The sequence below is a fragment of the Nycticebus coucang genome, chromosome 13 (assembly GCF_027406575.1).
Source record: "Nycticebus coucang isolate mNycCou1 chromosome 13, mNycCou1.pri, whole genome shotgun sequence".
Classification (NCBI taxonomy): Eukaryota; Metazoa; Chordata; class Mammalia; order Primates; family Lorisidae; genus Nycticebus; species Nycticebus coucang.
In genome coordinates this window covers 94704815-94729956 of record NC_069792.1, presented here as the reverse complement: position 1 = coordinate 94729956, position 25142 = coordinate 94704815, and the positions used below count along the sequence as shown (strand labels likewise).

The following is a 25142-nucleotide window of genomic DNA, read 5'->3' as shown; positions in this document are numbered from 1 at the left end:
AGCCGGGCTGGGGGTTGGGGTGAGGACGGGGTGGGGGTGGGGCGCGGCGCGCGGGAAGCCGTTTCGAGCGTCGAGTAGGGAAGCCGCGCGCAGGCCGGCGGCCGGCGGAGGGATCCGCGGCCCGGGGCGGAGAGCGAGCGTAGCGGCGTTCTGCGGCTCACGTTCAGTCGCTGGCAGTATCCCGCCGCCAAAAAAAACAAGTAAAGAGGGCGCTGGTAGGAACGCAAGCGCTGGGCCGTTTCTAGGGCAACGAGCAGCGCCGGGGCGCGCGTGCTGGCGAGCAAGCGCAGGCGTCCCAGTGGGCGCCAAGTTCGAATCCCGGCGCTACGAATTCTGGCTTGTTGGACCGTGGATGGGCCTCCTCCTTGCCTGGCCTCAGGTTCCTCCTCAGTGAAATGGAACCCCCTTCCAGGCCGCAGTCTCAGGCTCCCGGCTGGAAGCAGCTGCTCTGCTGGCTGGGCCTGATACAATGACAGACCTGCCACTTTGCACCACGTTTAAGTCATTTAATCTGGAGCTTGGGGTCCTTCCCCCGTAATTAGCTCTAGCTCCCACTCATGGGAACTGACGTCACACGTTTTGCTGCTCAGCATCCCTGACAACTCTAATGTGTAGGGTATTTATTTACCAGGAACAAAAGTTCAAAGAGGTCAGTTTCTTACAGTTTAAAAATGGCAGAGCTGGGCCTTTAAACAACAGCTCCCTCCAACTTGGGATAAAATCCAAACTCCTTCTGCTTGCCCGGCTTGTACTTTCTTTCTCTAGAACAGGGCTTGGCTAGTAGTAAGCATTCAGTACATGCTCACGGGGAAAATGGAGGTTATCACTTGCCCTTGTTGGTCTAGTTTCCTTGCTGGGGCTCAAGTGACTTTTTGGAGACACAAACATCAAGTCATTGGGGCTAGTCCTCCACATCAGCCCTCACCAGATTTATTTGTGAGCCTACAACTCATCTGTTGAAGCAGTGAGGGTCCCCATGTGGAAAGTTGGAGAGGCAGGGTGCACTACTCCCAGTCCCCAGGGACACCTTTCCTGGCTTCTTAAGTTCAAAGCAAGAGTTTGCATGGAGCCCCCTTTGTGCTGTGCAGGGGTAAAGGGCAGTGCCAGCCTGGCGTTGACCTTGTCCTTACCCTCTGTAGCACCAGATGGACCCGATGTGAGAGTGTGTAGTAGAGTGATGGGTGGGCCCAGAGCACTGGAGGGGTCAGGGGACCTGAACTACACTTACGCATGCTTTGATCACTCTGATAAGAGCACCAGAGACCGACTCTCCAAAGCAAATACAAGTTGAGTATCTCTAGTCTGAAGATCCAGAATCTGAAATGCTCTGAAATCTGAAACATTTTTTGTGTTGATATAATGCCACAAGTGGGAAATTGCACACCTGGCTTTGTCAAGGGCCTCTGTCAAAATGAAGGTGCACAACAGTGAAGGTGCTGCTGTTAACACTGTAAAAATGCATGCGGCCAGCATGGCTGAGTGGGAGGCTGCCCTTGTTTGTCCTTGTCTGACATCTGACACAAGTATTCTGGTGATGCCAGTGCGCTGCTTAGTTTCCATTGCTTTTTCACTGTATTAATGGCATATCACATTTTTTACTGTTAAGTACTTACGTACGAGTAAGTGAAGAAACTGATTTCTTATTGGTAGTATTTAAATTCAGACAGGATTGATGGTGATACTATACAACCACAGATTGTCCACGTGAGTGGCTGAGATAGTGACACCTTTGCTTTCTGATAATGGTTCAGTATTCACAAACTTTCTTTCATGCACAAAATTATTAGAAATACTATATAAAATTACCTTCAGGCTATGTCTAAAAGGTGTATGTGAAACATAAAGGAATTTTGTGTTTAGACTTGGGTCCCCTCCCCAAGATATCTTATGGATATGAGAGTATTCCATGATCTGAAAAAATTTGAAATTTGAAACACTTCTGGTCCCAAGCATTTCAGATAAGAGATATCTGACCTTTAACTTATTCGAGAATAGTTAAAGGGGATTGAAGTTGGGAATAAGTGATCATAGGCACATCCAAAGATCTTGGGGCAAAGGAAAGAGGGAAAGTCCATGGAAACTGTTTTGAAACAAAGACCATTGGTTTTAGGGGATTATTGAAAGAGTTGGCATTAGTTCGTTGCGGAGATAGCCTTGTCAGACAAGCGTCCTCCTGCAAGAAGTTGATCTGGAATACTGTGGTTCTAAGGAATTCCTTGCATAGTTCCTGTCTTAGCCTTACCTACCTTCAGGCCTTAGGCCCCACTTTGTTATGGTTTGACAGTGACTCCATTTTGATGCACTTAAAATAATGACTTTCTCCATTCAGTGCCTTTCTTCTCCCACATGACTGCTCATGGAGAATGAACTGCCCACCTCTTCTCTTTTGGAATTTACCTAATAATTTAAAAAAAAAAAACCCTGAACATATATTGTAGTTTTCTTTCAAGTTCCAGCTATAACAAATGAGAAAAGGTCATGTTTTCAGAAATATTGTGGCCAGCTAATTTCTGAAAAGCATTTTCTATTTTGGTTGTTAGGGTAAAGCAGGAGAGACAGTGTAGTGAATGATAACGAGGAGTTGTGTATGGTCTCTAAGGATTCTAGGTCGTGAACCAGCTGAGGCCACCACCTCTTTGAATTGGGGCTCTAGTAACACGTTGCTTCTCTTTCAACTGACTTTCCTTTGCCTCTGATGTGTCTTTTCACCCCGTGCCTTATAATTTATATAACAACTTTTCAAAGATAGCTGTCCTGAAGTAGAATTAAGTTGCTGCCAAAGGCAAGGGCAGTCAAGAATCACATATATTAAAAACTCTCCTTAATTGCTTTTTATAGATAATTTCATGCTGCAGCCTCTGAAAACCTCTCCTTAATTGCTTTTTATAGATAATTTCATGCTGCAGCCTCTGAAAACCTCTGCATTTTGTAAAAGGGATTTAGCCTAGAGTTAAGTTTTCCCACCCCTGTTTACTCTGTTAAACTTCCACTGTCTTTGAACTTTCTGAAGGATAGGCGTCAAACTCTAAGGGTTGGACTGGTTGTGAGAGTGGAAAGAACATTTTTGCTCTGGGTGCCGAGATCCGCTTCTCACCAGATTCCAGACCCGAGGGAAGTCATGTCCCCTTGGGACCTTTGTCCCTTGCATCTGCAAAAGGAGTCCCTGCTCCTGCCCTGTGGATGCTGGCGGCACTCAGGAAATGGTGTTTGAGCTTCCGGACCCAGAACCAGCCTCTCCACTGTACATTGTCATCTGCTCAGTACATTGTCATCCACTTGCTTCTTGAAAGTACTGTTGATGGAAAAGATGGGACAGAATTTGAGTAATTTTTTAAAAGAAGAAAAAAATAATATTAGAATGAAGCAAAATAGACATTTTAAACACCCAGTATACAGATTAGGAGTTACCTTCTTTTTTTTCTTCTTCAAGGAACATAAAATATGATATGTGATTTTGCTTATAAAAGGATTATGCTTGGCATATTAATATTAAAGCAGGCGCTTAAGTTTGGGTAGCACAATTTTCTTTTTTAAAAAATTTTACTTTTGTCTGTTTGTTTGTTTTTGCAGTTTTGTTTTGTTTTTTTTTATTGGCGGGGGCTGGGTTTGAACCCACCACCTCCAGTATATGGGGCCAGTGCCCTACTCCTTTGAGCCACAGGCGCTGCCCAAAAATTTTTACATTTTTTATTGTACTTTGACAAATTATAGTTGTATGTATTTATGGGGTATAAAGTGATATTATAGTCCATAAATATAATGTGCAATAATTAATTCAAGCTAATTAACATATTCTTTAACTCAAATATTTATCATTTTTTGTGTTGAGAACATTCGAAACTTATTCTCTTAACAATTTTGAAATGTATAATACATTATTATATTCACTTTGCTGTGCAATGTCTTTCAAAGAAAAAAACCTAATTCATTCTGTCTGAGGCTTTATCCGTGATATTCCAGTTTCTCCCCAATCTCTAATAACTGCTCTTCTAATCTCTGCTTCTTCGAGAGCCATTGTTTTAGATTCCACGTGTGAGTAAGAATGTGTAGTATTTGTATTAATACTTCTGTGTTTGGCTTATTTCACTTGGCATAATATTCTCCATTTCCATCCATGTTGTTGCAAATGGCAGAATTTCTTTTGTAAGGCTGAATAGTATTCTATTGTGTGTATATATACCACAGTTTTTTTATCCATTGACCTAAGACGTCACTCATTGCCGTTGGCAATGGCGTCACTCATGACGAGAGGTGAGGGCAGCCAGTAATGAACGTTTGACAAAAACATTGCAAAAACTTGTCAAATTGTGTGTCAGAATCATTGGCTGACTCTGAGAAGCACAGCAGACTTAAGTAAACATTGATAGAGAAACAGGAAAATCTTAACTGAAAATCTTGGCATGAGAAAGGTGTGTGCAAAAATGGTCATGAAGGAGCTCACGATGAACAAAAGCCAAGGAGAGTTGAAGTTGGCCGAGACCTTTTGGAGAAGCAAGATGATATTTTGGGCCATGTTATCATGGGTGATGAAACATGGGTGTACCAATATGACCCTGAAACAAAGCATCAAAATATACAATGGAAGTTAGCAAATTCTCCACGACCCAAAAAGTTCTGTCCAAATCAAGACTAAAAACAATGTTGCTAATCTTTTTTGATATCAGAGGGATTGTTCATTATGACTTTGTACCAGTTGGACAGTTAACCAAGTTTACTATTTGGAAGTGCTAAAAAGACTGTGTAAAACATTTAGATGAACATAACCTAACCTTTTGCCAGCAACTCATAACTTTTGCATCATGACAGTGAACCAGCTCACACCCTCCCTATTCACCTGATCTGGCCCCAGTGACTTTTTTCTATACCCAAAGATAAAAGAAATATTGAAAGGAAGACATTTTGATGACATTCAGAACATCAAGGGTGACACAAAGACGGCTCTGATAGCCATTCCGGAAAAAGTTACAAAATTGCCTTGAAGGGTGGACCAGGCATTGGCACTGGTGCACAGCTCCCAAGGGGACACTTCAGAGGTGACTGTACTGCTACTCACCAAGGGGTATGTAGCGCTCGTTCTAGGAGGAGTTTGTGAACTTAATTGTCCTCATAGTGCCTTGTGAACATAGGCATGCAGACCTTTCTTTGATATGTTGATTTCAGATCTTTGGGGTTCTTTTAAATTATGTAATAAATGAAGTTGCAGAGTGTTGAACTTTGGAATCTGGTACTGTTGTGCTCCAAGCAGAGTGTGGCCTGAGGCAGATGGCAGAGTAGGACCTGGCCTCAGGATGCTGGTGGGAGCTGCAGCTGTTGGGATGGCAAGGCGGCAGTGTCCCACAGTGGGCAATGAGGGGTGAGAGGACCAGCTCAGCTGTGGACCTGGAGCCCAAGAGCAGGCAGAGCTTGGGGTGTCCTGGCATTTCTGGAGGGTATTTTATTTCAGCCCCACGGCTCCTTGTAGGGCCTTAACTGGCTTCCTTCTGAGTGTCAAGTGTTCTCCTCCCATCTCTGCCAGTGGGCCTGTTCTGCAGGGGTACTAGTGTTAGTATTTTTACTACCAAGCTGCTTCCCAGTTCACCCAAATGTTTGTGCCCAACTTTGTGCTGTTAGATTGGGATGCAAAGACCAAAATGACACATTCTTTTCTCTTGAGGATTTCACTGAGTCCTGGCAGTGGAAAACTGATTCCTTTTCAGGAAAAAGGAAAAGGTGCTATGACGGAAGTAAGCTCTGGGTATTCATCTTGCTCAGAGTGTGTGCATCTTGCTCAGCCCCAGGAATTCTGGGTGGACTTCCTGGAGGGAAGAGTCACCTGAGCCGGTTCTTGCAGGGTGAGTAGAAGTACCCTGCAGAGGGACAGACACAGGTGTGTACTGTACGACCAGATGATTGCTGAGCCCAGGAGATGGCACAGTGCTGGAGGTCTGTGATGAATATTTTCTCTCAGTTTTTGCCTACTTACTTATTTTCTTAATATTATATTGTTTGATGGGTAGAAGTTTGTAATTTTATTAGAGTGTGATTTACTGTTTTGCATTTATAAGTAGTGTGTTTTAAAGAAGTTTCTTCTACTTTGAGGTCACAAAGATATTCTCCTAGATTTATTATTATTTTATATGCTTTTTGTTTTTTGCTTTTGGGTTGAGGTCTACCATCTATCTCAAAGTAGTTTGCACATGGTGTGAACCAAGGATTGGTTTTTTTTCCCTCTGTGTGGATGTCTAGTTTTTCAAGCCTCATATGTTACAAGAGCCTTTCTTTTTTCCATTGGTATAATGTCTATTTCATTGATCTGTTTGCTTATATGCATCAGTAACACACTGTCCTGATTACTATAGCTTTATAGTCATTTTGAAGTTACAAAGAGTAAGTAGGAGGATGTCTTTTGGAGGGGTAAAAATGGAGGAGGAGCTCTTCACAGGGGTCTGTCATAGTACACTTCAGGCTGCGGGGGAAAAGGGAGGGGCAGAGGTAGAGAAATAGTTCAGAGGAGAATCCCCTGGGACAACAGCAAGCATTGCATCTGTGTTTCAGGGGAGGAGGGTGATGGACATAGTAAACAGGCTCAGGGACGTGAGAGCTCTTCAGTTTGTATGGACACGTGCAGCCTGGGTCTGTGATGTTTGATTCTGTCCTTTGGTGGTGGAGAGAATCAGCTCCCATCGTGCGCCCTGTTTTAATTTCTGAATTGGTTTAGAGGGCTGGTGTAGGACTTGCCAGTTTTTCAGAGGTACCTGGAGAAGACCCTTTCTGGGGACAGAGAGGTCCTCTTCCATTTGAAGAAGCCTCTAGGGCAGAATGCTATGTGCAACCCTGTCTCCAGAGGGCCATGTGGCTCCAAGGTGGGGAGCTCTGGGGCTCCGCGACCCAGTCTTGAGAGGATGTAAATGGTACAGCTGCTCTATAAAATAGTGTGGCAGTTTTGTGTAATGGTAAACATACACCTATGATATGACTCAGCAGTCTCACATCTAGGCATATTCCCAAGAGAAATGCAACCTGTGTCCATGTGAAGACGTGTATACACCTGTTCGTAGTGGCTTTATTTGTACAAGTAACCTCAGACTGGAGTCAGTCACCCCAAATGTCCGTCAGCCAGTGAAATGCTAAACTAATTGTGGTATATCCACACAGTGGAATACCCAGCAATGCAGGAATGAACCACTGAGATAGCCAGCAACATGGACGGATCTCCAAAGCATGCTAAGGAAGAGGCCAGACACGGAAGATGGCAGTCTGTGAGGAAGGGAAAAACTGGAACCTTTGTGCACTGTCGGTTGCAATGTAACATGGTAAATCTTACGTAGAAGATGTAAGTGTGACAGTTCCTCAAAAAAATAAGAACAGAATTGTGAAAATTGGCCTTGTTATTTCACTTCTTGGAACATATCTCAGAGAATTGGAAACAAGGTCTCATAGCTGTTTGTACACGTGTGTTCATAGTGGCATTATTCATTATGGCTAAAACAAGGACTCAACCCAAGTGCCCATCTGAGGGCTCCTTCACAGTGAAACAGAATGTAGTTTATACATATAATGGAATATTATTCAGCTTTAAAAAGGAGGGATATTCTGACATATGCTATCCAGGGACGAGCCTTAAGGACACGATGCTGAGTGAAATACGAGGCACAGAACAGAAAAATATTGTATGATTCCATGTACATGAAGTGTGTAGAGTAGTTAAATTCACAGAGAGAATGAAGGATGCTGGTGGCCCGGTCACGGTGGGAGAGGATAAGGAGCAGGTGGTTAGTGGGGACAGGGTTGCAGTTGGGAAAATGAAAACATTCTGGAGGTGGCTGGTGGTGATGGTCGCACAGCAGTGTGAGTGCACCTGATGCCACTGAACTGTACACCTGAAGCTGGTGAAGCTGGTTAATTCTGTGGACATGGATGGTGGTAATGGTCGCACATTTGTGTGAGTGCACCTGATGCCACTGAACTGTACACCTGAAGCTGGTGAAGCTGGTTAATTCTGTGGACATGGATGGTGGTAATGGTCGCACATTTGTGTGAGTGCACCTGATGCCACTGAACTGTACACCTGAAGCTGGTGAAGCTAGTTAATTCTGTGGACATGGATGGTGGTAATGGTTGCACATCTGTGTGAGTGCACCTGATACCTCTGAACTGTGTACATGAAGATGGTGAAGCTGGTTAATTCTGTGGACATGGATGGTGGAGATGGTCGCACAGAAGTGTGAGTGCACCTGATACCTCTGAACTGTGTACGTGAAGATGGTGAAGCTGGTTAATTCTGTGGAGATGGATGGTGGTAATGGTCACACATCTGTGTGAGTGCACCTGATACCTCTGAACTGTGTACCTGAAGATGGTGAAGGTGGTTCATTCTGTGGAGGTGGATGGTGGTGATGGTTGCACAGCTGTGTGAGTGCACCTGATACCTCTGAATTGTGCACCTGATGATGGTGAATCTGGTTAATTCTGTGGAGATGGATGGTGGAGATGGTTGCACAGCTGTGTGAGTGCACCTGATACCTCTGAACTGTGCACCTGAAGATGATGAAGGTGGCTTATTCTGTTTTTTGCATCCTACCCCAGTTTAAAAGAAAGACCGTGCACTTAGTGATTGAATTCTAGAAAAGGCAGAACTATAGGAACAGAACAAGGATCTGGCAGAAGCTGGTGAGGAAAGAGGCACTGGGTTGCCGGGAGTGTTGTGTGTCTTGACTTTGGTGATGGTGACATAACCCTGACCCTGTGTTTAAACTCATTCTGTTGTGCAGGGTCCCTGGGCAGTGCCAGACATTTGCAGAAGGTAGAGTGAAGGGATGAGTGGGGTGGTCACTGCCAGTCACTGCTGCCTGTGCTGGGTCAGGGGCTCAGAAAGCCTTGAGGGTGGTGTTTGAGCAGAGTGACCAGCGCGAGAGGGCACAGAAGGAAAGGCAGAGGGTGTGAAGGAGCCCTAGGAGGTGAGTAGCCGCTGCTTGCCCTCAGGGCTGGCCCGAGCTCCTCTGGGAAGAGGAAGCCACAGTCCAGAGTTAACAGTGAACCTCTGGGTCCTTGTGGCTTCTTTGTACAGGGGTCAGGGCTGAGCTGGGTGGGGAGGGGATAGGTGTACTGAGCCTGCCCAACTCTGCCTTGAGCTGCCATCTCCTGAGTCCTCCAGCAGCCTCCAACTTTTAGGCCCTTCTGGAGGCCTGGGTCTCCACCACCTGGGTCAGCAGGGCCCACTCACCCCCCCGGGTCTGCCTCTGGCTCATCTCCTTGGCCTTGCCTCTTCCTGGGCTGGGTATCTGTGGGGAGCCTCAGCCCCTAGAAATGTAGGTTCTGAGGAGTAGCATGGGCTTTGGAGTCCAGCTTTGTATTCTGGCCTCACCATATGACAGCTGTTGTGACTTTTTAGAGTCATTTCCATTTTCATAAAATTAGAGAGAAACATACCTTTGTCTCAGGAGTTTATTCTCTGAGAATGGGACGCGTAAGGTGCACACTGAAGTGGCTGGTATGCAGGCAGTGTTTCCACGCGGCCCTGAGGGTTCTTGCTGAGCTGGCCCATGTCTAACTCAAGTGCCCATGACTCTGAGGGAGCAGCCTGTGGCTGTTGGAAGTTTGCCATGGAATGTCACTAAGAGTGCATAGCACAGTCGCTGTCCTCCATCCCACTGTCTTCCATCCTGCTGTCCTCTGTCCTCCATCCCACTGTCCTCCATCCTGCTGTCCTCTGTCCTCCATCCCACTGTCCTCCATCCTGCTGTCCTCTGTCCTCCATCCCACTGTCTTTCATCCTGCTGTCCTCTGTCCTCCATCCTGCTGTCCTCTGTCCTCCATCCCACTGTCTTCCATCCTGCTGTCCTCTGTCCTCCATCCCACTGTCCTCCATCCTGCTGTCCTCTGTCCTCCATCCCACTGTCTTCCATCCTGCTGTCCTCTGTCCTCCATCCCACTGTCTTCCATCCTGCTGTCCTCTGTCCTCCATCCCACTGTCCTCCATCCTGCTGTCCTCTGTCCTCCATCCCACTGTCTTCCATCCTGCTGTCCTCTGTCCTCCATCCCACTGTCCTCCATCCTGCTGTCCTCTGTCCTCCATCCCACTGTCTTCCATCCTGCTGTCCTCTGTCCTCCATCCCACTGTCTTCCATCCTGCTGTCCTCTGTCCTCCATCCCACTGTCCTCCATCCTGCTGTCCTCTGTCCTCCATCCCACTGTCTTCCATCCTGCTGTCCTCTGTCCTCCATCCCACTGTCTTCCATCCTGCTGTCCTCTGTCCTCCATCCCACTGTCTTCCATCCTGCTGTCCCCCATCCTGCCTTCCTCCATCCTGCTGTCCTCTGTCCTCCATCCTGCTGTCCTCTGTCCCATCCTGCTGTCCTCCATCCCGCTGTTCTCTGTCCTGCTGTCCTCTGTCCCATCCCACTGTCCTGCTGTCCTCTGTCCCACCCCGCTGTCCTCTGTCCTGCTGTCCCATCCTGCTGTCCTCCATCCTGCTGTCCTCTGTCCTGCTATTCTCTGTCCCATCCTGCTGTCCCGCTGTCCTCTGTCCCATCCCACTGTCCTCTGTCCCATCCTGCTGTCCTACATCCTGCTATCCTCTGTCCCATCACACTGTTCTCTGTCCTGCTGTCCTGCTGTCCCATTCCGCTGTTCTCTGTCCTGCTTTCCTCTGTCCCATCCCATTGTCCTCTGTCCTGCTGTCCTCTGCCCATCCTGCTGTCCTCTGCCCATCCTGCTGTCCTCTGTCCCATCCTGCTGTCCTCTGTCCTGCTGTCCTCTGTTCCATCCCGCTGTCCTCTGTCCCATCCTGCTGTCCTCCATCCCACTGTCCTCTGTCCTGCTGTCCTCTGTCCTGCTGTCCTCTGTTCCATCCCGCTGTCCTCTGTCCTATCCCCCTATCCTCCGTCCCACTGTCCTCTGTCCCATCCTGCTGTCCTCTGTCCTGCTGTCCTCTGTCCCATCCCGCTGTCCTCCATCCCACTGTCCTCTGTCCTGCTGTCCTCTGTCCCACTACCTCTGGCCCTGAAGTCCTGGAGGAATGTGGAAAGGTATTTTGAGAACTTACTTTTCAACTTTCTTTTTTAAAAAATCCTAATCTATATTGGGGGAACATTTATGGACTTTTAGTTATAGAATAGATTTTTTTTGGTATTTTTTTTTCTATTTGGTACTCTTAAATGTCTTCCAGGGACAGTAGTTTTGGCTACATGGAAGCCTTTTGTTCTTTGAGCAACTTGTTTTGAGGATTCAAAACACCCTCCCTCTCTCTCTGTCTATCCTCCCTCCTTTTCTCCCCTTCTCTCTATCTTATTCTGAGCCACGTGAGATGAAGTTGCAGATGTAATTGCCCTTTACTTATTTCTAAGTATTTTCAGCAATTATTTTCTAAAAATAAGGGCATAACCACATTCCAGTTGTTAAAATGAGAAAACAATATGGATGCAGATTTCTGGGATTGTCCCCGTGACGTCCTTTACAGCAAAAGGAACCCGGGTCTGTGCGCTGCACTGGGTTGTCCCTTTACTTCCTTAATCTGGGGTACTTCTGTCTCTGTGTTGCATGACAGTGCTATTTTTGAGGAGTATGGGCTAGTGATATTGTAGACTGTCCTGACTTTGTGAGGTGTTTCCTTCTGATTGGCTTCAGAATCTGTATTTTTGGGCAGGAGTACCACAGAAATGACTCAGAATTCTCAGCAAGTCACATCAGGAGGCATGTGATGGGGTTTGTCCTGTTACTGGTGAGGCTACACGTTGAAGGAGGTCAGGTTTCTTCACTGTGAAGTTACTGTTTTTCTCCTTTGTAATTAAACGCCTTATGGTGAGATATTTTCAGACCGTGCGTTTGTCTTGCTTCTCCTCACTCCATCGCCTTTCTTCATTCACTAATTTTGGCCTCCATTGATGACTCTCGTCGGATTCAGTCATCATATCATTGTTGCTAAATTATTGCTTGCTGGTTCCATCATTTCATCTACAGTTACTAGTTATCTTCTCCCCAGACAGCGGGACAGGTAACAGTGGGATGGAGGACAGCAGTAGTTATCTTTTACTTACAAATAAAAATTGCATATATTCAAGGTATACAGTGGTTTTGATACAAGTATACATTGTATACAAGGTTTTGTATGTGTACACATTGTGAAATGACTACCCCAGTCAAGCTAACTCCCATGTCCATCACCTCATGTTGTTACCATTTTGTTTTGCTAGTAATCTTCCTGGGTAAGCAAGAACTTTCTCTTTTCTTTTCTCTGTTTGTTTTTTCTTCTTCTTCTTTTCTTTTCTTTTTTTTGTGGAGACAGAGTCTCACTTTACCACCCTCGGTAGAGTGCCATGACATCACAGGACTCACAGCAGCCTCCAGCTCTTGGGCTTCTGCGATTCTCCTGCGTCAGCCTCCCTAGCAGCTGTGACTACAGGCGCCCGCCACAACGCCCGGCTATTTTTTTGTTGCAGTTCGGCCGGGGCTGGGTTTGAACCCGCCACCCTCGGTATATGGGGCTGGCGCCCTACTCATGGAGCCGACCTCATGAACTCTTAGGTTAGTCAGTGGTTTATAATCCTTTCTCATTTAATTTGATGTTCAAATTGCCCCGTTGAAGCCCCTTGAGTTGGGCCTCTTGGGTCCTTTCAGCACACCTCCTCTTTTCTGGTCCAATAAGATACATTCCAGGCTCATTTTTTGCTTTTCCTGGTCCAGCTCCAGAGTCAGCCATGTCTGCAAGGACACCTGCTTTTTTTAAGTGGAGAATGATATTTAGAAACTGCCATCTGGGAGCAAGGTGGGTTCCTTGTCACTAGGGTCCTTAGTAACACAGCTAGGAAATAGACAGTGGATACACGTCCGCATACATGCGTGTGTCTGAGGTCATGCCTGCCGAGCGGTCTGTATCCATTTTGATCAAGTTCACATGGATTTTTCCAGTCCAACACCAGTGTATTTATTCTGTTCTTTCCCTTTTCCATATTTATAACTTCCTTCTCTGATGGAGAGAAAACTGGCTCTCGGTTTCCACAGCATAGTTACTTATTTGCTCAATCCTAGAATATACTAAAAATAGTTTCAGAATCACAAAAGCGTGTTTCTGAAAAAGAAGCCTACTAACTAGAGAAGTTCAGTATTTAATTGGAGCTTTTTTTTTTTTCTCTGTAGCCTCAGGCGTGTAGTACAAACACTAACTTTCAACTTGCTCAGTTTCTTGGGTTTGGCTTTGTTTCTCCTCCCATTTCAATGCAGACGATTCCCTTAAAATGTTGTTTGGTTAATCAGTTTCTGTTCTTATTTCATTTTAGAGTTCCCCCCATACTTTTTATTTACTTTCTTTGAGTGTGGGAACTTTTGAGGTGAGTATTTCCTTTATTTTTGTGAGAGGACTGAATTTTACTTCCTTTTTTTGTGGGGCGTAAATACAGGGAATGGCAGAACAGCTGAGGGGGTGAGTTTTCAGGAAGGAAGAGAAGTCCTAGGGAGGCTGTGGAATTGCAGGTGACTTACCCCATTGAAGTGGGCTGTGCTGCCCTTGCTGACACCTGCTGTGTTATCCTTCACTGAGCATCTTTTTCCCAGTCATTTTTTCTTCATTCTGACTTTTTTTTTTTTTTTTTTTTTTTACTGCGGACCACCATTCTGATGTGGCATTTATTTCCATTTTATAGATGAAGAGTCAGCTGGTTAGAGAATTTGAATGCTTTCCCCTCTGCTGGGGGTTGGACCCTGAGGTCAAGTGTTCTCCCCAGCATGCTGTCTTCTTTGTTTTGCTAGAAAGTTGGAATTAAGAGTGACTTAGTTGTCAGTGTCCTCAGGGACTCTTAGGTGAGCACTCTGGAAGTGTTCTAGTCCTCCTGGTGAAGGAGATTGAAGTGAAATCCTGTCTCTTTAAAAATTTTTTAAATTTCAGATTAATATGAGGGTGCATGTGAGAAGGTTACATTATTTACATTGATATTTTTAAGCATTCAAGTATATTCTGAATTAAACCATATTGATGTTTTTGGCACTTATCTGTTGGAGGAGACAAGGTAAACAAATACACCATTAAATCCATGATTATAAATTGTGTCACACTACAAGGCATCTAGGAGAGAGGCACACTAGAAGACATGTGTGGGGAGAGGGCAGGGTACTGGAAACCTAAATGATATTGAAGGAAATTTAAGGAAAATCCCTCTGAAAAAACAAAGTTGGAGCTGAGACTTGAATTAGTAAAAAAAGTTTGTTTACATGCGAGCAGGTGCTCCTGGGTGGTTTTCACCTTGCACAGCTGCAGGCCTGCAGCCTACAACGAGGTCCTGGGCAGTGCTCTCCTCTGCTCTTTATCGCCTCCTAGGGGACATTCATATGAATGTACCTGCTACAGGTCACCTGGGAGACACACCTGGCCACCACAACAGTGTGGCCCCACGCAAGCCCAAAACAAGTTAGGAATGGCTGAAGGGCCATTATGCCAAGCCTGCAGGACAGAAGACCCTTATTCACATATAATGTTTGGTTGCAGGAGTGGCTGGCCTTGCCAGGGTCACCCTGAGGCTGTACCAGCTGGAGGCTGGGGGGGACGAAAAGGGGTGGCTTGACTTTCTGAGGTTCCCAGTGGTGTAGACAGAGGTGGGAGCTGCCCAGCACAGTGTCGTCTCTGGATTGATGCGAAGGTGAGGTCGGATTGTCTGATCCTGCTTAGAAACTAGCTGGGAGCCTGGACTTTTGGACACTGTCCTTTCTGACAATCAAGAGTCTACAAAATTAGGTCACAAATAACACAAAAGTCATGTAAAGTTACTCTCATGAACAAGATGGCATTACTTGTTTATGTTCCTGGAGGGGAGCTGTGTGTCTTCCTCATTCCTAATTGTGCCCAGCACAGTATGTGACACGTATTAGGCATTCATTTAGTGTTGAATTACGAGGTTATTGCTTATAAAGTAAAAATAATTTTACTTTTTTCCCCAATAAAAACTGAAGTGTTCAAGTATTTGGGGTTGCCAGGAAAAAATACGGCCAGGTCATTTTGGTAGGCTGGAGATGGGTAGGTGGTAGGGTTTGAGAATTCGTCTTTTCCCAATGATTCTTCTTCCATAAATTTAAACCTCTATTCTGAAATTTGAAAAGACTTCAGACACATCAGAATATTAAAGGGAAACTCTTTTGCCTAGGATTAATTTTCAGATTCAGAGCACTTTATAACTGAGACCAGGTTCATGCTTTCATAATAAATAAAGTGAACACTTGCAGTTGAATTTGCGTGTTTCCCACATCTGCCCAGCCTGTTATATTATCTCTTTTGATTATGACCTCAGGAGCTAGCTTTTAAACTTGTGACAATAATAAATGGAAATGATCCTCTGTCACCTGCCTCTCCCAGAATAGTGCAGACAGGAACTCTGTTCTGTAACTTTTAAGTTTGGTAGTTCTTTGTCTTGATTTTTCTAACTTAGTCCCAAAATGTCTAGGGTTGCAGAATACCTTTCCCGCCTCACTGGAGGTCAGGGTTGGAACCTGCATATCACATTTCTCTGATCTGTAGTGAAAAGGTTGCCTGGCATTGTGGAAATAATGTGAACACTGGATCTGTGCCTAGTCTAAACTGTGATGTGCTCTAAGTGGAAAATAATACACTGGATTTGAAAGACTTAGTACCAAAAAACAAACAAACAAAAAAAAACGAGGCTGGGCACTGTGGCTGAAACTTGCAATGCTAGCACTTTGGGAGGCCAAGGTGGGAGGATTGCTTGAGGCCAGGAGTTTGAGACATATAGTGAGACTCTCTATAAAAAATAAAATTAGCCGGGTGTGTGGCACACGCTAGTACTTCTAGCTACTTGGGAGGCTGAAGTAGGAGGATCAGTCACTTGAGGCAGAGAGTTCATCTGGGTGACAGAGTGAGAGCCTGTCTCATTGGAAATTTTTTTTTAAATTTCAGATTAATATGAGGGTACATGTGAGTAGGTTACATCATTTGCATTTGTAAGGTAAAGTCCAAGTTGTAGTTGTTTCCTTCACCCAGGAAGAGGGCCATGTGCCTATGCATTGTTTCCTTTGGGTGGGAACTCGTTGAACCTTTTCTTCACCCTTCTTGAATTTAATTGAGTTTTTCTCTTAAATGAGCATATAGTTGTCAACTTGCTAGTTTCAACTTAGTATTGAGCACATATGATTGTGCACTAAGCTCAATACTATTTTTCCATTCCTGTGATACTTAGGTGAGTGTTCTCCAAATCCATCCAGGTTGTTAACAAAAGATGCAAAATCTCCACCTTTTCAATGGCTGAACAGTTTACACATACCCAGTTTATTAACCCGATCATGTGTTGAAGGGCATTGGCTTGTTTCCATGTCTTTGCAACTATGAATTGGTTTGCTATAAACATCTTAGTGCAAATGTCCTTGTGGTAAAATGACGTTTTTTTCTTTTGGGTAGATACTTGTTAGTAGGATTGCAGGACCAAATGAAAGGTCTACTTTCAGTTTTTTGAGGACTCAACGTACTTCTTTCCGTAAAGGCTGTACTAATTTGCAGCCCCAACAACAGCGCATGAATGTTGCCTTTCCCCATTACCCACACAGTGTCTGTTGCTTTGGGACCTTGTAATTTGGGCCATTGTCACTGGGGTTAGGTACAAGCTGTTTTTATTTACATTCCTCTGATAATTAGAGATGATGAGGATTTCTTCAGGTGTTCAATGGCCATTCGTCTGTCGTCATGAGAAAAGGTTCTGTTCATGAATCTGGCCCCGTTTTTATGGGTTGTTTGCTTTGTTGTTGTTGTTGATTTGCTTGAGTTCTTTGTAGATTCTGGTTATTAGCCCTTTATCAAATTGTAGTATGCAGATGTCTTCTCCCATTCTGAAAGTTATCTCTTTGCTTTGTTCATTGTGTCCTTAGCTGTGCTTTTTAACTTGATCAGGTCCCATTTATTTATTTTTGCTGTAGCTGCCATTGCCTGTGGTGTCTTCCTCATCAATCTTTCTTTTCCAAGACCAATATCATTAAGAGTTTTTCCCATACTTTCTTCTAGAGTTTTTACAGTTTTGTGCCTTAGATTTAAATCTTTTGTACATTCTGAGTTAATTTTCATAAGTGGTGAGATGTGCACCTCTAGAATCAATCTTTTACATGTGGCTAACCAGTTCTCCCATTTATTAAATAGGGATTCTTTTCCCCAGTATATGCTTTTGTTTGCATTATTAAAGATCAGATGGTGATATGAGGTTGGCTTAATCTTTAGATTCTCTATTCTGTTCCATAGATTTATATCTTTGTTTTTATGTCAGCACAATGCTGTTTTGATTACTATAGAGTTGGACTACATAACCTGAAGTCTGATAATGCGATGCCTCCAGATTTGTTCTTATTTAGTAGAATTGTGTTGGCTATTCAGGTTTTTTTCTGGTTCCATATGAAATGCAGAACTGTTTTTACAAGATCCTCAAAGTATGACCCTGGAATTTTAATGGGGAATGCCTTAAATCTGTAGATTACTTTGGGTAGTATAGACTTTGAATGATGTTGATTCTTCCCAGCCATGGGCATAGCATGTTCTTCCATCTGTTAACATCCTCTGCTGTTTCTTTTCTCAGCATTTCATAGTTCTCTATGTAGAGATCCTTCACATCCTTTGTTAAGTATTTTCCAAGCTATTTCATTTTCTTTGATGCTACTGTGAAGGGTATTATGTCTTTGATTTGATTTTCAGCTTTCTTGCTGTTGGCATTTATTTTATATCCTGAGACATTGCTGTGTTTCTTGATGACTTCCAGGAGTCTTGTGGTTGAGTCCTTGGATTTTCTAAGTATAAGATCATATGTGTATCATTATGAAACAGTGATAGTTTGACCTCTTCTCTGCACATTTGGATACTCTTGATATTCTTTTCTTGCCCGATCACATTGGCTAGAACTTCCAGCACTATGTTGATTAGTAGCTGTGATAGTGGGCATCTTTGTCTGGTTTCAGTTCTAACTGGACATGCTTTCAGTTTTTACTCCATTCAGTATGATTGACTGTGGCCTTGTCCTTGATGGCTTTTATCAGTTATGAAATGTCCCAGTCTGTGTCAGTTTTCTTAAATGTTCTCATCAAAAAAGCATGCTGAATTTTGTCAAGTAATTTTTCTGCATCTATTGAGAGGATCATACGGTCTTTGGTTTTACTTCTGTTTGTGTGGTGGATTATGTTTATGGATTTGCATATGTTGAACCAGCGTTGCATCCCAAGGATGAAGCCCACTTGGTTGTGACGAATTATATTTTTGATGTGAATTCTCTTTGCTAAGATTTTGTTGAATATTTTTGCATCAATACTCATTAATAAAATTGGTCTGTAGTTTTTTTGTTGTTGTTGTTGTGTTCTTTCAGGCTTATATTTGCTTTGTTGAAGGAGTTAGGTGGGGGAAGGTTCCTTCCTTCTCAGTGTTTTGAAATAGGTTCCGTAATATAGGTGCAAACTCTTCTTTGAAGGTTCAATAGAATTCTGTCTTGAAACTGGTCTAAGACTTTTCTTCGTTAGAAGCTTTCTTATTGTTACCATTTTGGTGCTTGATATTGGTCTGTTCAAGAATTCTGTTTCTTCCTGATTGAGTCTAGTGAGGTAGTGTGATTCCAGGTATTGGTACATTTTACATGTTTTCAAATTTCTGTGCATAGAGCTTTTTGTAGTGTTTGATGAAGATCTTTTGTATCTCTGTGGTATCTGTTGTTATTTTACCTTTTTTGTTTCTGATTGAGCTTATTAGAGATCTTGCTTTTCTCTTTCTAATCTAGTGATGGATTTATCAATTTTATTTATCTTTTCAAAGAACCAACTTCTTGTTTTGTTAATCTTTGGAATAGTTCTTTTGTTGTTGATTTCATTTAGTTCTGATCCAATTTTGGTGATTTCCTTTCTTCTGCGAGGCCTTGTAGTGCACATTTCCCCAGTGTTTGCTTTTCAGTAAAAGATTTGATTTTTCCATCAAATATGAAACTTAGTTTTGTAGGATACAGAGTCTTAGGCTGACAGTTGTTTTGTTTGAGAAGATTGAAGGTGGGAGCCCACTCCCTTGGCATTCTTTGGTGGGTCTGGGCTGGGTTTGAACCCGTCAACTCCGGTGTATGTGGTTTGCGCCCTAGCTGCTGAGCTGCAGGTGCCGAGCCTGGTTTCTTATTCTTTATTTCCCCTACTTACTCCTCTCTCTTTCTCCTTCCCTTTGATTCTTTTTGTGCTAGGCTTTGAGGTTGAAATGGCCTCTCGGTGATGGTGGGTGGTACTTGTGGGTGTGAATCAGCCACATTCTGTTTGCTTGAGTTGGAGACATTTAAGGGGCTGTACTATCTATCGCTCTTGCTATTGGTTGATGTTTTTGTGAGTGAGCAGCTGCGGAGATGTTTCTTTGTGATCTTTGTGGACTCTGGTCTCCCTTCTGGTTCAGAAGTCACATTGGAAACAGAGTCCGACTGTGCATTTGGACTTCCCATGAGCTTCTCTCCACCCTGTTTCTTAAAAATATAGTGAAATTTCTCATTGATCTTTTAAAAATGGATTATAAGTTAAATGATTCTCTTTTGGATATACCAGGTTAAATACAACGTATTATTAAAATAATTTTACTTGTTTCTTTTTATTCTAATGTGGCTTCTAGAAAATTTCAGATGACATCAGTGGCCACATCATGTTTCTTTTCTTTTCTTTTTTATTAAATTATAACTGTATACATTGATATGCACATCATGTTTCTGTTGGACAGCATAGGCCTGGACAAAGTGTCACACCTCTTGAGCTGTGGTTTTGCATGCCTGGGCTGAGTAGGTGTCTTCCCTCTGGCTTCAGTAGAGCTTTCACCCTCTTAAGTATCCTCAGGCAGGGACCATCTCCAGTATTAGTACCTACCCTGTTTCCCCGAAAATAAGACAGTGTCTTATTTTAAGGTGTGCTCCCAAAGATGCGCTAGGTCTTATTTTCAGGGGACGTCTTATCTTTCCTGTAAGTAGGTCTTATTTTCGGAGGATGTCTTATTTTCGGGGAAACAGGGTAGTACTTATTAAGAGCAGACTATTTGTTGAATTTATCTGCTTGGACATATATGTTGTTTTACCCAGTTGGAGATACTACTCATCTGTTCTCTCTTGTGTCTCCTCCTGTTCGCTCCTGCTCCATGCTGCCCCTTTTAAATGTGCTCGTTACTCTTTGTTGAATTAAAGCATTGCCCAAGCAGGAGAAGGGGACAAAGTCAGCATTTCTAAGGACTTGAGTTGGCTAGAGCCCTCACCCAAGTGGTGTGATGTTAATAGACTAAAGAGAAGGGGAGAAAAGCAGCATCTTTGACGGCTTGCATACCAGGCATTGAACTTGGTGCTTTACTGGAATAAGCTGCCTTGATCTTGAAAATAACCCCAGAAAGCAGAGTGAAGAAATGATGGCAGGATAGGTCTAGCCCAGAAACATCGCCTGCAGTCCCACCTCTTGCATCTCTGGATTCCCCAAGGCTGTATGAAGCTTTTATGCAACTGCTTCTTCTTATTGCTTGAGGGCACAATGGTATAGAAAATGTAGGTAGAATTGAGGCCCCTGCTGGAGAGGAAGATTTTTTTTTTGTTTTGTTTTGTTTTTTGGCCAGGGCTGGGTTTGAACCCGCCACCTCCGGCATATGGGACTGGCGCCCTACCACTTGAGCCACAGGCGCCGCCCGGAGAGGAAGATGTTAAAGGTGTACTGCGGGACTCTGAGCAAGTTCTCTTTCCAGAGCTGAGTTCACTCTCCTCTCTGGGAACTGGCTCTCAAGTCCCCCTCCCAGGGCTCCTGACGGCTCCCTGTGGCTGGTTTTCTTTCTTCCCTTTGTTTTCACATCTCCCTTCTCCCATCCTGTGGCTCCTTAAGTTCTCTGGAGTTCAGGGCCCTGATTTCTATTTTCTGTCATTGTTGATGCTGTGTAGTTTATAGTGTCCCTCTAGAAGCTTCTGAATTGCCTGCTTTCATTGTTTCCCTGAAGAATGTGTGAACGTGCGTGTGTGGGTGTTATGTGTATGTACGTGTGCACACAGGTGTGTTTTCCATGCGCACCTGTGTTTTCTGTGTGCATGTGTGTTTGTATATATGTCTATCAGAGGACAGCGGAAGCAACCAGGGACAGGGCAGCAGCTTTATCTATTCAGCTGGGCTTTTTTGGATTTAGAAATTTCCCCTTTCTCTTTAGGATTGGTACCCTATTTAGCAGTCTTCAAAGCCATTTTCTTGGCATTCACCCACATAAGATGCTCTCCCAGCATCAGCCTCCAACCCATTGATCCTGTGAAGTCAGCTGTGGTTCTCTCTGTCTTTGAGCTGAGTCTCTGCAGATTCTGGAAGGAAAGGTGGCCCCGGCTACTCCATAGTGGGTGACAACAGGGCTTGAACCCTGGGCTTCGGACATGAGGCCAGCGTGGGAGCTGGCTTTAGGGCAGTCCTTTGTTTCAGTTGTATGATAACATACATGTCAGCCACACAAGGGAACCAGAATTCACTGAAGCAACAAAACTCAGCAACTAGAAACTCGGAGCACTGGTGTTGGTGGGTCCAGCAGCTGTGGGCATTGATGCTTCCCTCTCAGACACACTGAAATGGGACAGGACCTGCTCCCTTTACTTCTGACATGGAGATGATCACAGACGCTTGCCGACTTTAGAGGCACTGGGTGAGAGTTATGTGTAGGGGGCTCTTTGGGGCACTGTTGTCAGTTGGCAAATGGGGATATGTGCGGAGGGGTCCCCATATACTCAGTGCTTTCTGCACATCTGCTCTGGGGGTGAAGGGCTGTTTCTGTTCATATAAAATTATTTGGGGATTATTTGTGGTGCTTTCATAAGACGAGGGCCACATTTTTCTGCTGTGATTATTTCCTTAAATGTGAGGATTCTTTATTGCTCTGGGTTTTCACTTTGAGAGTGCTTAAGAATAACTTAAAAAAAATTGATGCCAAGTTTCAACGTGGAAGAAATGTGTATGCATAAAATTGTAACGCAGCTGTTGGCCCAGCCTTAATTATCACTGATACCGAGCATTTCTCATTTTATTTTGTTAATCCAGCTTCAGCAAAGAAGCATCCATGGGATTTCTCCCTCTGCGTTTAATAAACACGTTAACTTTGTGAGCCATATAGGTTGGTGTGTTCATCAGCATTTTATGAGATGCGTTATAATAATTCCACAAATTAGGGGTGTGCATTTATGGGAACTTCAACCCTCTGATCATCAGAGCTGGGAAGGCACCTTGGAGATTATTTATTGAGGGGAGGAGGTAGGAATTGGGAGGTTGAGTCGTAGCATCCCTCTAGGCAGTAGAAGAGGTGTGTGCTGGTGGGTCTGCCCCTCATTTTGCCTTGGTGCAGATAGTCTGTTTCTCTTTACACATTAGCTTCTGGATAAGGCTTGAAGGCCAGGTTTCCCTTTCAAACATTCCAAGGCCACTTCTTATTTGGGCATAAAGAGATTCAGAGACTTAGGTAGAATCTGTCCTTTGGAGGTGTGAGAACCTCTTGGGGGCTGGGGTGGCTGACCGTGGTGGGTCCCATCAGGCTGCTTCGTGGAGGATGGCGCCTCTGAGAGGAGGGTACTGACTGAGTACTCTGACTTGGTGATGTCTGCTGCCATCCCACAGCTGTGTGCAGCATGGGGACTGAAACTCAGGCTCAGTGTGTGCGCCCTGGGCCACACAGTTCCTAGGGCCGAAGTTGGGTTTCGATATATATTGTTTTAAATAAGAGGTTCATTTGTGAATCAGAATATTTTTTTCCTGTGTCTTTTCCTTTAGAACTTGTTTGCAATTTTTAGATTGGTGTGTAACATACATGTAGAGGTGTACATAGATGACCAGGGCGATGAATGTTCACCAGCTGAACTCACTCCAGAACCAGGAGCAGATCAGGAAACAGAAGACCCTGGCGTCAGCCCCCACCCAGGGTGACCCCTCCTGACTCAGGGCAGAGGAGTCTGCCTTTCCTGTACTTCACGTCAAGCTTCTCCTGCCTAGCATCGTTTCTGGCACAGAAATGTGGACGTAAACGGGATAGCCCTGTAAGATTTAAAAATACTTTTATGCTGGTTGAGAATTGGTGAAGCAGTGGCTAATTGTGGCCGTGACAATCTGTGGTCAGAGTTGTATCTGACTTACCTGCTGGGTCAGCTGGGTGCACCAGGACACCTGCACCCCCACGTGACCAGTAGTGTTATTAAGTGGGGCCTCCATTTAAGGAGGATATCTGGGCTGGGGGAGGCTGTGTGTTTGGGCTGTGTTCCTGCTGTGCAACTACTGTGCACCTACCGTGCACCTACCTGATGTATAACCTTTTGATCCCTTTCCTGGCACAGTTTACTCTTCTTAGCATGAGAACCGCAGCTTCTCCTTCACTGGGTTAATGTGAAGATTAAATGTAGTAGAGGGCAGGGAGTTAGAAAAAGTTAGCTCTTTTTATTGTGTCCTAATTAGGTGTAGTGCCAGCTGGCCACCAGAGGGTGCTGTTGGCATGTGTATGGTGCCTGCCCATCAGGGCAGGTCCATGCTTTCTGTCTGTTGGTAACTACCATCATTGTTTTGCTAAAAAGCTGCCTGCCTCTTGCTTACCTGGTGATGCACTTTTCCTGGACTTGCTGCCAAGCTGTATGGTGAGTGTGTTTATTAAGTGCGTGGTTTGAGTGAGTTGGTATTACCCACACCCGGTAAGCTCTTATTTTTGAACGTACTGTTCCCTGAAGTAAGGTACTGTCGTAAATTATGCCACACACAGAGTGCAAACTCCCATTCTTGGTATAGCTTCTCTTCTTAGCTATAATCATTTGACATGTCCCTCTAGCCATGACGCTGGCTATGGGTGGGGGATACTGAGATTTGCCTTTGTCCCAGTGACGCCTCTCTGCATCCCACTCCCACCACAGGGTGGGCACCAGGTGGGTGGGCAGATGTGTTAGTCAACTTGGAAGGTCTTGGGTAAGTTTTGGGTTTGTTATTTTTCTGGCTGGGGCTCTTTGGCAACTTAACTACCTTCTTTGAGCCCCAGGTTTCCTCTCTGTAAAATGGGGATGATGCTGCAGATCAGTGTGGTAATGCTCTGGGGCCATGAAATCTCCATGGCCAACGTGTGCTGACTTCTGGGACACCAGCTTCAGCAGCTCCTGTGCCTTTCCTGCCTGGCCTCCCCTAACCCTGGGTGGGCTTTCTGCTCAGTTCGGCTCACCTGGGCCCGTTGCTCACCTGGCCCATGCATTTGCAGCTCTGGAATCTGGCACGTTGAGGTTAGGCTGTCCACACCTACCACGTATCTCCTTAAAATGAGTAAATAACTTTTGTCCCAAGAATGCCTTTCCCATCAAATCTAATTTACTGTTTTCTGTGTTTATACATTTTATCAATTTTATTATTATGAGAGAGAGGCAGGGAGAGGCATGTCATATTCCCAGCCATTCCCAACATCAAACAAGAAATACCAGGAACTCAGTGGCCATGAGATGGGTTTGTCCTGCGTCCAGAGCTGGCATGTCCTGTGGTGTGGGCTGCTCTGGCCTTGATCTCTGCCTTCAGTCTGAGTTTGGCCCAGAGCTTGTCAGCTTGCCTGAGGCCAAAACTGTCAGGGGAGCAATAAGGCTTTCTTCCCTAACAGAGAGATCTCATTGTCTTGTTGCTAGCTATCCCTTTATTTCTAACATCAACTTAAGTGGTTTCTAAAATTTTTCTTGGGTTACACTGGTAGACCCAATTGTGAAAGAGTGGAAAGCTCAGTGGAGGCCTGTAAGCCGGATGGTAAGATAACGCTATTCATGATTCATATACTGACAGCCAGTTCTGGGCAGAGGGTGCTGGGGAGCTGGATGGTGGGCAGAGGGTGCTGGATCCCATCCACCTCCCCATCCCCGTTTTCAGATCAGTTTCCTTGGCTCTTCCCCTGCCAGTTAAAAGCTTTCCCCTAATCACCCAAGCGGAACATTATTTTTCAGAAGTTGCAAATTGGCAGCCCTTAGGCCAGATCTAACCTTCCTTTGTTTGGTATAGGCAGTTTTTGTTTGTTTTGCTTCAAAATCGAGATTGCACATACAAATGGTATTTGGGCCCCCACTGACTAGACCTGGGAGGCAGCTGCCCCATGGGACAGGGCAGGCTGCGGTGCCCTGGCCTCTTGTCTCCTTACCTCCCCAGAGGGCCCATGCCAATCCTGGCCAAGCGTGGTCTGTGGGGTTCTCTGAGGAGCA

The 25142-nt window shown here is 44.7% G+C and overlaps 1 protein-coding gene across 4 annotated transcripts in view; it reads left to right on the top strand.

Moving 5' to 3' along the window:
• ZFAT (zinc finger and AT-hook domain containing) overlaps positions 1-25142 on the top strand; it is a 207245-nt gene that overhangs the window by 1094 nt on the left and 181009 nt on the right. The gene's annotated exons all lie outside the window — the stretch shown is intronic.